Source organism: Sebastes fasciatus, chromosome 14 (genome assembly GCF_043250625.1).
Source record: "Sebastes fasciatus isolate fSebFas1 chromosome 14, fSebFas1.pri, whole genome shotgun sequence".
NCBI lineage: Eukaryota > Metazoa > Chordata > Actinopteri > Perciformes > Sebastidae > Sebastes > Sebastes fasciatus.
The window spans coordinates 4,697,275-4,708,020 of NC_133808.1; the positions used below are offsets into that span (position 1 = coordinate 4,697,275).

The 10,746-nt window shown below is 41.1% G+C and overlaps 1 long non-coding RNA gene across 1 annotated transcript; it reads left to right on the forward strand.

Annotated features, from left to right (window-relative positions):
• The first annotated feature begins 6,998 nt into the window (after positions 1-6,998).
• On the forward strand, positions 6,999-8,556 carry LOC141782084 (uncharacterized). Its single transcript, XR_012597036.1, has 3 exons — positions 6,999-7,071; positions 7,155-7,227; positions 7,834-8,556. It is a non-coding gene; the product is annotated as an uncharacterized LOC141782084 (long non-coding RNA).
• Positions 8,557-10,746: the final 2,190 nt, after the last annotated feature.

Below are 10,746 nucleotides of genomic sequence, written 5' to 3' on the forward strand. Positions count from 1 at the left end.
GAGATCGTGTGTCGAAACAGATGCTGCTCGCTTGCACACGGCGCATCTCACATAAACAGTCCTCTGCTGTAGCCTAGTCCGGCTTAACAACCCCATATAACTATGTGCAGCACATGACAACGCAAGGTTTCACTGAGTTATTGTTGGGGAAATACACGTGAAGAATGCACATAAATTGCATTGTCCTTTAGCTCATATAAGCAAACCGCATATGAAAACATGAACTCGGAGGCTAAAGCGATTATGAGTGTATCCAAAGTGCATGCTGGTGAGGAGGAGGAGGAGGTTATAAGCCAGTAGAATAGGGAAAGCCATATGCAGTTGTTTACCATGAAAACAAAATGATCTAAATGATCAATAAATACAGACGCAAAAGTTTACATGACATTTAAGTGAACTAAGAGGCATGCAAACATTCTCATAAAGTATGTATGTCAAAATATTCAAAGAAAGAAGCACACACATACAATTGTGAAGGAATATTGTGGTTATGTTCTGTCCTAAGTGGTCCTCAGGGAGGTACCTTCAGAGTAGTAGAGGAGAGAGACATAAAGAACAAGTGAGAGGGAAAGAGAGAGAAACTCAGCCATAGCTAATCTTTTTTTTGCTACTGGAGCTCAGTAGAGAAACCGTCCGGCCCCGCCAGCACTCATTGGGATGATGAATCGAACTGGACGTCACCGTTTGTTTACCAAAACAAATCCTCCACCGCCGGGGAAAAACACATGGTGAAGACGCACGAGAAGGGAGAAGGGGGAGTGCGGACATCGAAGACAGAGAGAAAGCAGAATAAATAAAGCATGTCCACCATTCAGCCTCAATAAGTGGTGAAGGAGGCGACTGCTCGTGTGTACAAGGGGAGATGAAGTACTGGCTCAGAAGCTGTGAACCCTCCCTAAAGGGAAATACCACTGAATTTGCCATGGTGGTGAGGGGAAGATCAATTAACATTTATTAACATGAAGACATTCCTCTCAAATCTACTAAATCACCACTTTAATCTGTCCTATATTAGTGATGTAGAGCCTTGGGCTGCTGCGCCGGAGATAAAGACTGCCCATGTGGGGCGCCTGGGTTAGCTCAGTTGGTAGAGCGGGCGTCCATGTATCAAGGCTTGGTCCTGACCGCGGCGGCCCGGGTTTGAAATCCGGCCTGTGGCCCTTTCCGCATCCACTCTCTCTCTCCCCCCTTTCAAGACTCTATCCACTGTCCTCTCAATAAAAAATGGAAAATGCCCCCAAAAAAATAACTTTAAAAAAAAAAAAAAGACTGCCCATGTGAACACGTCACATGTGAACATTTAGAGTTCAATTAATTGTAGTGCTATCAACTTGATTCCATGTGTTTCCCATTCACTTGAATGTTGGAGATAAAAATTTCATACAAAAAGTGTCAATTTGTAATTTTACCTTTTTTTCTAAATCTTGCCTCCCCAGTGTAATTCTTATCCCTTTTACGTAGGTGTATCTTTGTCAAGTTAAATATTTAATGAAGTGACTGAAATGCCTGACGGACTGATGATAATGATCAGTTCTGTCCTCCTGCTCCCTGGAAAACAGTAAAAAGGCAGCAGAGAACACTGCAGCCACAGGCTGAACATTACTCATGGACATAGATGGACATTTAAACATGACCATTCGCATTTCAGGGTATACTCTGTGATATTCCAGCAGCACTATTGCACACAAAATCAAGATCCCATTTCCACCTGGTATTAACCTACAATCTGTATCTGGCTAAATTAATGCAAAGGCATTCACCAGGTAAGCATTCTCACTTCTCAATACCTCAATTCTTGTGATTGGATCTCAATATGTGGATAAAGTGAATAGCTGGCGGACAAGTCAACACACACGCTGTGTCCCTGGTCAAGGGAAGCAATGCTGCAGGATGGGCTCTGCTCTTTTCTTTTGCAGAGGAAGGGGTCGTCACTATGTTTTTGACAGAAAGCTTGAGATAGCAGGAGTTGGGTGAATTTTAAACATGTTTTATTGTTAAGAATGTGGCCAGAGCCATTGGCACACCTGGCTGAGATCTAATCACAACTGCCCTGTTCAAACCTGGCATTAACATGGGTCTAGGGTGATCCGATAACAAGTGAACAGTTCTAAGTAGAGGTGTGAATGCACCCAAGATTGAATGACACATCGAAGACCCATTGATATCCGATTATTTTTGCAGTGTGTATGTGAATGTGTCCTGGGCCACATTAAAGTGGAAGTGAATCAGTCAACCAAGTTAAACTGGTTTACTAAATGGATTTCCACTCTAATGAACAATTATATAACAAACATGACAAACAAAACTTTTTTAAACGAAAAAAGGAACTTTGTCTTATCTTTCGCAGCAGCTTTCGTGGCAAGAGCGCCGCTATGTTGCAGTACTCTAGCCTGTGACGTCACAAGGTCGGTGGGCTCAGCTGAGTTACGCAGATACAATGGTAGAGACCGTTTCCTAATCCAAATAAAACATCCAGATGAAGACCACATGTTAATCCCACCGGTTAATGAGGTCCTTGAGTAGTTTGATAATTGAAAGAGTGATGCCCTCAATGGAATTCACTACATGTAAAAATCAGTGTACAGTATCCCTTTTTTGTGGAGTGTCACATGTAAGGTAGATCATCCCTCGTGACTGTGCGTTAAAGGAGGACTATTACTGTTTACGTACTACCTGTAGAAGGATTAGTTGCTGTGCACAAATACCCAGTGGTGGAAGAAGTTTCGTATAGGCCAAATTATAAGATGACCCGACCCTTTCTTTTTGAAGATATACCACACTTTCACAAAAGTGCTTTGGGAACGTTTCTGTGAGATACTATTAATCCAAGGAGAAGAGAGCACTCATCCTTGAAGCCCTTTCTCTTGTAAAAGTGATTCATAGAATGATACCATTAAAGCATAATGTTTGTGTAGCTTGTCTATCAGTCACATACTCACCTGTCGGGCTCTTGAAAGCAGTCAAAATTATTTCTCCGAAGTTAACATTTTTCAGACTGTCTTTTTAAAGCTCCTCATCTGTGGCAGCGGTAATTCGTGGCTGTCTGACAGATGATTCAGTTCACAATGAGTTTCTGCAGTAAAAGACGTCGGGAGACACTTTGACCTCATATTCACTTGTCATGAAGTTATTTCCTCCGTGGCAGCGAAACACGTTACATCACAAACTTCTGTAGGTTAAACTGGGTTAACGGAACACTTCTGATCTGGTAAACATTAGTGTCTGAACGATAAAACGACAACATAAATTCCAGAATAAAATATTGTCTGACATTTGGGTCAATGCAATAATCAGATCCTTTAATTAAGCTACTACCAGGAACTATCATTTTATGTTGATTTTGGCGGTCCCTGTGGACAAAAGCAGTAGTGTTTCTGAGCACCAGAGTCTATTTAGAAAAACTCTCATTTTGACTGTTTCATAACCAGTTAAAAGTTCCTCACAATAACTTAAAGTAAAAGTAGAAATACCATAGTCCAATAATAAATAATGGCATCTGCAAGATTTTACAAACTGGACAAAAAATAACCAATCAGGCTCTGCCATCCAGCTGCCGTCTACGAGAGCTGGCTGTCAATCACTTGCAAAGTCCGATAAAACGGTCAATCTCTAGACAGCGCTGATCAAATATGAATCAATATTCTGTTACTGTAATGCCTATTACTCTCCTCAAATGTTTTCAGAAACATCTTGTAGTGCACGGTTTAGCTGTAAAATGTTTTGACCCGGCAGCCATGTTGAGAACAGTTGAAGAAATACCAAGCACCGCCCACCAGCAGGAGCACAGCCAATAGGAAAGCTCTCGCTCTCTGAAATGACCTTTGATTGGACAAAGTCTTCCGTCACAGGCTAGATTTTTTAAAGCCTGAAAAACAGAGCAATGAGGATATGCAGAAGTCTCACTTGAAATACAATATGCTGAAAGGTATTTATGGAATTTTTGCCCAATGATGCCAAAAATATACTGCTTACTGCCACTGTAAGTAAAAACACAAAAGTATTATCAAAAAAATATATTTAAAGTATCAAAAATAAAATAAGTTACTTAAAAAGTAAGTAAAATTATTATGCAGAGACTTTCCTTTTACAGTATTCTATTAATAATGATACACTATTATTGGATACTATTACTTTGTCTATTAAGTAGACAATCATGAGCACTGTATACACTACTGATTAGTTTAATAATAAAGCACTGCATCATATTGCATACTGTAAGCCTAATATCTTAATCTGAAAAGTAACTTGTAACTAAAGTTGTCAAATAAATAAAGTACAATGGAGCTGATTTGACTCTCGACATCTTTGCCAAGGAATGTCCATTCGAGTCTTTACCTGATATTCCAACCTCGGACTTCACTTTTACATGGGTGAATAGCTTGTGCTCCAAAAAAAACTTTGCTGTTTCAACAGGAACTGTAGGCGTATCTTTATCCTCCTCATACTGCAGGAAGGGTGATGAATCATATTTATAATCCCTTCAGAAGAGCCCCCATAAACATTTTTTTTCTTGTAACCATGCCAAACAAATCGAACATCTCTCATCACTTTTAAGACACTCCTGTCACTGTCAGTTTTTTTTTCCTACTCATAGAGCCACTCCCTGCGTCTTCATCCTCCATGGATTGCTACTCGTTGACAGAGCAGAACAGGAGGTCAGGTGGGAGGTACGAACACACAGTTGTTCCACTCACCTCTCTGGCTCTCTCCTCCCTTCCTCTTCAATCCTTTTTCCCCTAATCCTCCTCCACTTGGCTGCTGTGGTGTGTTCAATGGCCACTCGGTTGGATAACCTTGGAGTCCGCGGTCTTTATTGCCGTGATTTGTGAAACCTCACTCCCTTTCACTCCCTTTCGCCTCTACAGTATATCTGCCCTTAGCCTTGGAAAAAAATCCCATACTCAACTCCTGAAACATGATTTTGTCCTCCAGAGGAACTCGAATGATGCACTTCCTAGAGTGTTACTTTGAACAAATATTCAATACTCTCAGACAAATACCTTTTTCTTATTGTGACGTGAACCTGCTGTGCCTGTTCCCTTATTTCCCATAACCTCCCCGTGTCAGGTCACTCTATACTCTTGCTTTCTGTGTGTGACTAAAAGCTCTCAGCAGGCCCCACTTTCTCAAAAAGCAGCCTGTGAAGTGATCAAAAGCACAGTGGGTTGTAACTCCCACTCCTTGATGCACTCACAGATACGTAAGCATTCATATACCACCTTTGCCAACACACACATCAAGCAGTAGTAGTAACTCTACCCAGCCCTATCATCACCCGTCTTCCTCACACCTGGACTGCCCCATCAAACCACGGCCCGAGGCCGCCCGCATCCTGCATCAAAGTCTGACCTTCGCTTTGACCCCCCCCTTCTAGGCTCTCTCTCTCCGGCGACCTCTCCTAACCCTGACCCCCAGACCAGCACCTTGAACTGATTTCACTACCGCTGTAAAGTGCAGACTGGCCGACACGGAGGCGTCCGGTGTCACTCCACTCACTCTGGGGAAAAGGAGCGGCTTCGAGTAGACTCCTCGGGAGGCTAAGTGCTTTCCTGTTCTCTGAATAGAGACAGCTATCACTGTCACTGTTCCAGAGAAAACCAGCCCACGGGGCTGAGACATCTCCTGCGGGGCTTTCCACATGGTGTGACTCATATTAGATTTTTAGGAAGTATGTCTGTGTGTGCCTGCGCATATGTGTAAGATGAGTCTTTTGAGAGGCAAAGATTACCACTGATGAAGATAAAAGATAAAAAAAAACTGTAGCATGGGAATGGATAGTTTCTTGAAAGTATTACTCATGCTCAAATGCTCATGCACTTCTTAACTTTTTTTAATGTGAAATGCTTTAGATGGCATCCATTAATACCATATTTGTGAAAAAAATGGCATAACTTTAGCTTTTGATATGTTTATAGCACCAACTCTATCCACACATCCTCATGGAATAGGTGATGCTGGAGGGATTAGTTGGTGAACTACTGTATAGCTAGCGAGCTAACCGCTAACATGCAAGACAGCCGAGAACATTCTATCCCTAATTGGTCACAATAGCTTTCCAACCTTACCAGCTAGTTACCTCAGTCACCAACAGGACAATACGTTCACACAGTTTACGTAGTCCTGTGTTATTGTTTTATTATCTCCGCCAGGCATAAGCCTGTGGGGAGATCATGTGTTTGTGTATGTGTGTATATGTCTGTCTGTCCACGGCTAGTCTCACAAACTTCTGGACCCATCAGCCTAATATTTTTGTTGCTCATTTATGATTGTATGCTCAAGGACCTTGTGGTTGCAGTGATTCACAATTTTTGCAAAAACAATTTTATTGACTGTTTTATTCTCCTCTTAAAGGGACTGTTTGTAACTTTTTAAGCGTATAAATGTAGCGGGTCGGCACAGATGCGCGCTCGCGTGTGGCCGATGTCTCGTCTCCTCTGCCTGCTCGCCTTCACTCAGACAGCGCGCGCGTTCTTGCGTACTCGCTCCACCTCTAGACGTGAACGCGCACTCACTCCACACTGCAGAAGAGTTAGTTTAGCTCTGAGAATATCTAGTGGACGTTTGTGCAGAAATAAACATACACATTTTGGCGTTTGTCACAGCTGAAATACTGACATCCACAGAAAAAGTTTGGTGTCATTTTGAGGAATGGGTTGGGGATAAGAGACACATTCTATAACTGTGATTATAGCATGATGTAATACAGTCCTTCAACATGCTGTTGTGGTATATTCAAGTGAACTTTTACGCATCCACCTGTGGATATACTCGTGAAAATGTATCACCCCAAACCTGGTATCTGAGGCTACTAGCTAAACCTGTCCATCATATACAACCACTCTTGACCGTTAGCTGCTGGATCGTAGCTAGTAGAGTGATATGTGTCACAGGTAAAGTATGTGTTGGGATATCATTCAGCAACAACTTTGTATATGTAACCCAGGTCACAAAGAGTTAACACACAGAGGTGCCTTAGCCAATCAGAGCGCAGGTTTACCGCACCCGAGGCAGGCTAGACAGTACTACTCAAATGCTAGAGGACACTGTGAGGAGAGGAGCTGCTGCTGAACGGTACAAATATAGCTCAGATAAAGTTGTAAACACAATATAACGTTGTCAAATCATGATGGTAACAGTCTGTACTCTGTTATAAGCTCATAGATGTGTGTGTGAGAGAGGCCCTGCTCACTGAAAGCTGCTGAGCGACACAGAGAAACTCCCGAATTGGTGAGTCGCTGTAATAAATAAGTGCTGCGCCACGATATGCTAAGCTAACAAGTGCTAAGCTAACAAGTTCAAGTGAAAAGGCCCAGAGTTAACAGACTTAGCATTAAGCTATGAACAGTGCATATGGCTAAATGTTGTAGAGCTCAACTGAATTAAAGCTGCACTGGGAAGAATATAAAATGTGACATAAAGAGTGTTTAATTGCTCAATGTTTTCTCTGGCTAGTAAAGCCACAGAACTGTTTAATACTGAAGCAACATGAGTTATGTTTTGTCAGGTATTTTATTTCATGGTATAGTGTATTTGATTTAAATAAAAAGACAGACATAGAAGAAGGCAATAGTAATGTGTCAGGTTTACACTGTATAATTTATAATTCATGTAATATTATTTGTTTTAATTTAAAAAGTATGTTAAATTAAGATAGTCTCATTTTACCACAGTTTCATTTGTAATTCATGCACTGTGAAGGTTATTTAAAATATGTTGATTGTAAAATCTACATTATATGAATATATGTTGTAGAACTTAAAGGAATTATTAATTCCTGATGAATCAGAAATGCAATTGATTCATGAACAATTCTGGCCATGTCAATAACTGCAGGTCAGGTTTTTTGGAGAGATTCAAAGTTGATGGCGAGCTAACCCAGACGAGACCTCTAGATCCTGGATTGAAGATCCCAGAGCCAAGAATTGTCAACCTTGCCCCTCTTCTGCCACGGCGGTAGGGTAAACATCACAACCTGTACACGGCTACACCACCCTTTACACTCAACTCCCAGCATCCCGTGCACAACCTCAAACCCCAGACTCTGACTTAACCCTTTTTTTTTTACTTGACTTGGAAAACATTTACCCTCTTCGTGCTCCCTGAAACACATTCCCTGTGCCGGTGAAAGGACTGAGTGTTAACCATCACACTGGTTAAAGTGAATGGACTGAATATTCATATTATTGATATGGTGTATTGTGATGCCTTGGTAACAATGTCTATTACTGGAATAGTTAATATTGAATAATAGTAAGGTTGAAACGAGTTGAGAAGTGATAATATTGAACCGGGTTATTGTTTTAATATTGTTACTCATTGAATGTTGGATCCAAATATTGAGAATTGAGATTTTGAGTTATTGATATTAGGGTGCACCCAGTTAGAAAAAATAGTTGGTAACAACTCAGTGGTTGAAACCCTGAGTGTGACAAAAGAAATATTTCATTGCTGAGTTGAAACTGAAGCATCTTTGTGCAATTTATCTGTATACTGAACTCATGGGTATTCATTTTATTTTGTTTGTTATTTTCTAAAATACAAGGTACCAGTGCATAGCTTTTTGTCTACTGTGGTCATTTGATATTGCAAATAACTTTTCTGCCTCCTGTTCGAGTTTGGTATCTTCTGATTCTAGTCCAGTATAATTATAGTGATAGGAGCTGTGTGCTACATATACATTTTCAAAAGAGTGTTACTGGACTCTTATTTATTCATTTCTTTCCCTCGTTGTCTTTCAAGCAGGTGATGGAAGTCCACATTGTTATCTATTTGCAAAGCCACATCCAATGACATGTGAACAACATGCTTAAATCCCTCTCATTATTAGGCTGTAGAGCGCTGCAGGGATGACATATTTTTGTAGGCCAACCAGGAAGTTAGCATCGCTCTGGTTCCCTTGGATTGGATTTTTGATTATTGCAAGAAATAAACTTTGTGTCAAACAAATGTTTATGATAATTACACATTTGGTTCAGCAAGATCATTTTCACAAATGAACACCACAATGAATGTAATTGGCAGAAGTAAAAAAGCTAATGTTAGGCTATACGTGTATAAACGAACTACACCTCATGAGCATGAGTATGCACAACGAGGCCACAAAGGTGGACGAGTCTGCGTGATGACTTTTAGTAGTCTCATTTAGCCGCCTTTTTTAAGACACGTAAAAGCTTCAAAATTTAGGAGCGGGATATTTACTGATATATTTTATATCATAGAACAAAACGTTAAAATCTCTTCAGCTTGTGTTAACCACAGACCTTATTTTAGGCATCTAATTAAAAAGCCATTCAAAAAACCCATTGACCTCCAGACGAGGGAACCAGTAGTGCTAAAATACTTACTCATTTCCAGATTTTGGGACTCATTCCCGTAGCACTCTATAAAGTGCCCACATATTCTTTTTCACTTGAAAACATGCCACATTATGAAAGCTCAAGAAGAAGCTCATGCGCCCATTTCACTGGAAGCCATTAACAGAGTTTTACAATCCTGAGCTCTTCATCTACATAAATAGTTGTTTTAGAACTTCGTTCATGTCTACATGTCCTGTGATTTTATTTTTCCTCCAGAAAGAATGATAAAATAAATCCTCAGTTTAGTGAAAGATATGAATAGATACAAAAAAAGGTCTATATATTCTGCTCCCACTGAGCTTCAATCAGTCGCCTCCTCTGATGATAAGCAGCGTGTGTTTATATGTATCAGAAGGGAGAGTGGGGCCAATGTAGGCCACGCTGCAGTGGGTGTCTGTAAACTCTGTGGGAAAAAGGATGCATCTCGGAGATAAATAAGACGACAGGGCACTGTGCCATTCTGTGGGGAAGATGAACAGGAGATGACAGCGTATTCTCCCTCTGATCAAGCTTGAAAAAGTCAAATAACTGTTTATTTATACTGCCTTGATTTACACTGGCCTCTGGAGGGGGGGTCGCATTTTATCTGTTTGCATTTCGCAGCAGGCGGTGGCTTGTTCTACACTACACTGCTGTTGTAATGCGTTCTCTTTGAGTACTTGATGCCAGATTACTGCCATGGAAATGTTTACATAGCTACTGTGCAGATGATTGCACGTGTAAAGGCCAAATGTGTTGACAATTGGAACTGCATATACATCAATTAGCTCCCCTGAACTGTTGGGTATCATCACTACGAGGCATTCAAAGCTTTCTAGAAGTTAACATTGTTGTAAATGTATTTGGAAATTGGTTGCTTTCCCTGATTATTTATTATCTGCATTTCAACCGCAGTTATCGTTTCTTCCATTTCCATGAATGCAATCCACCGACCCAGATAGCGGGCCCAGACCTACCTGTAGGTGGTGACAGCAATAGCAAAAGTACAACCACTCTCTGGTCTGTTGGCCACTGAGTAGCTCCACTGGAGCGGTTGAGGTTAAGGGCCTTGCTCAAGGGCACTACGTCAATGGTAAGGAGGGGCAAGCGCCGTTTTATCACCTTCCACCAACCAGATTTATCCTGCCGGTACGGGGATTGAATCGACAGTCATGAATCCCAACAATTCTAGCATAGAAACACTGTACACACACAGAATGGGGAATGAATGAGGAGCCAATAGATCACTTTTACGAGTGCCTCCCAGGAGTTCAATCCGGCAATGGCGTTCCATTACGGTCTATTCATGTGATTGTTGGATATCATTGCTAAAGGGCAGCCAAGAAAAAAAGCCATTGAGCTTTGATGCTCTTTGATGGGCACCAAAACGTGATATTTATTGTTGATGTTT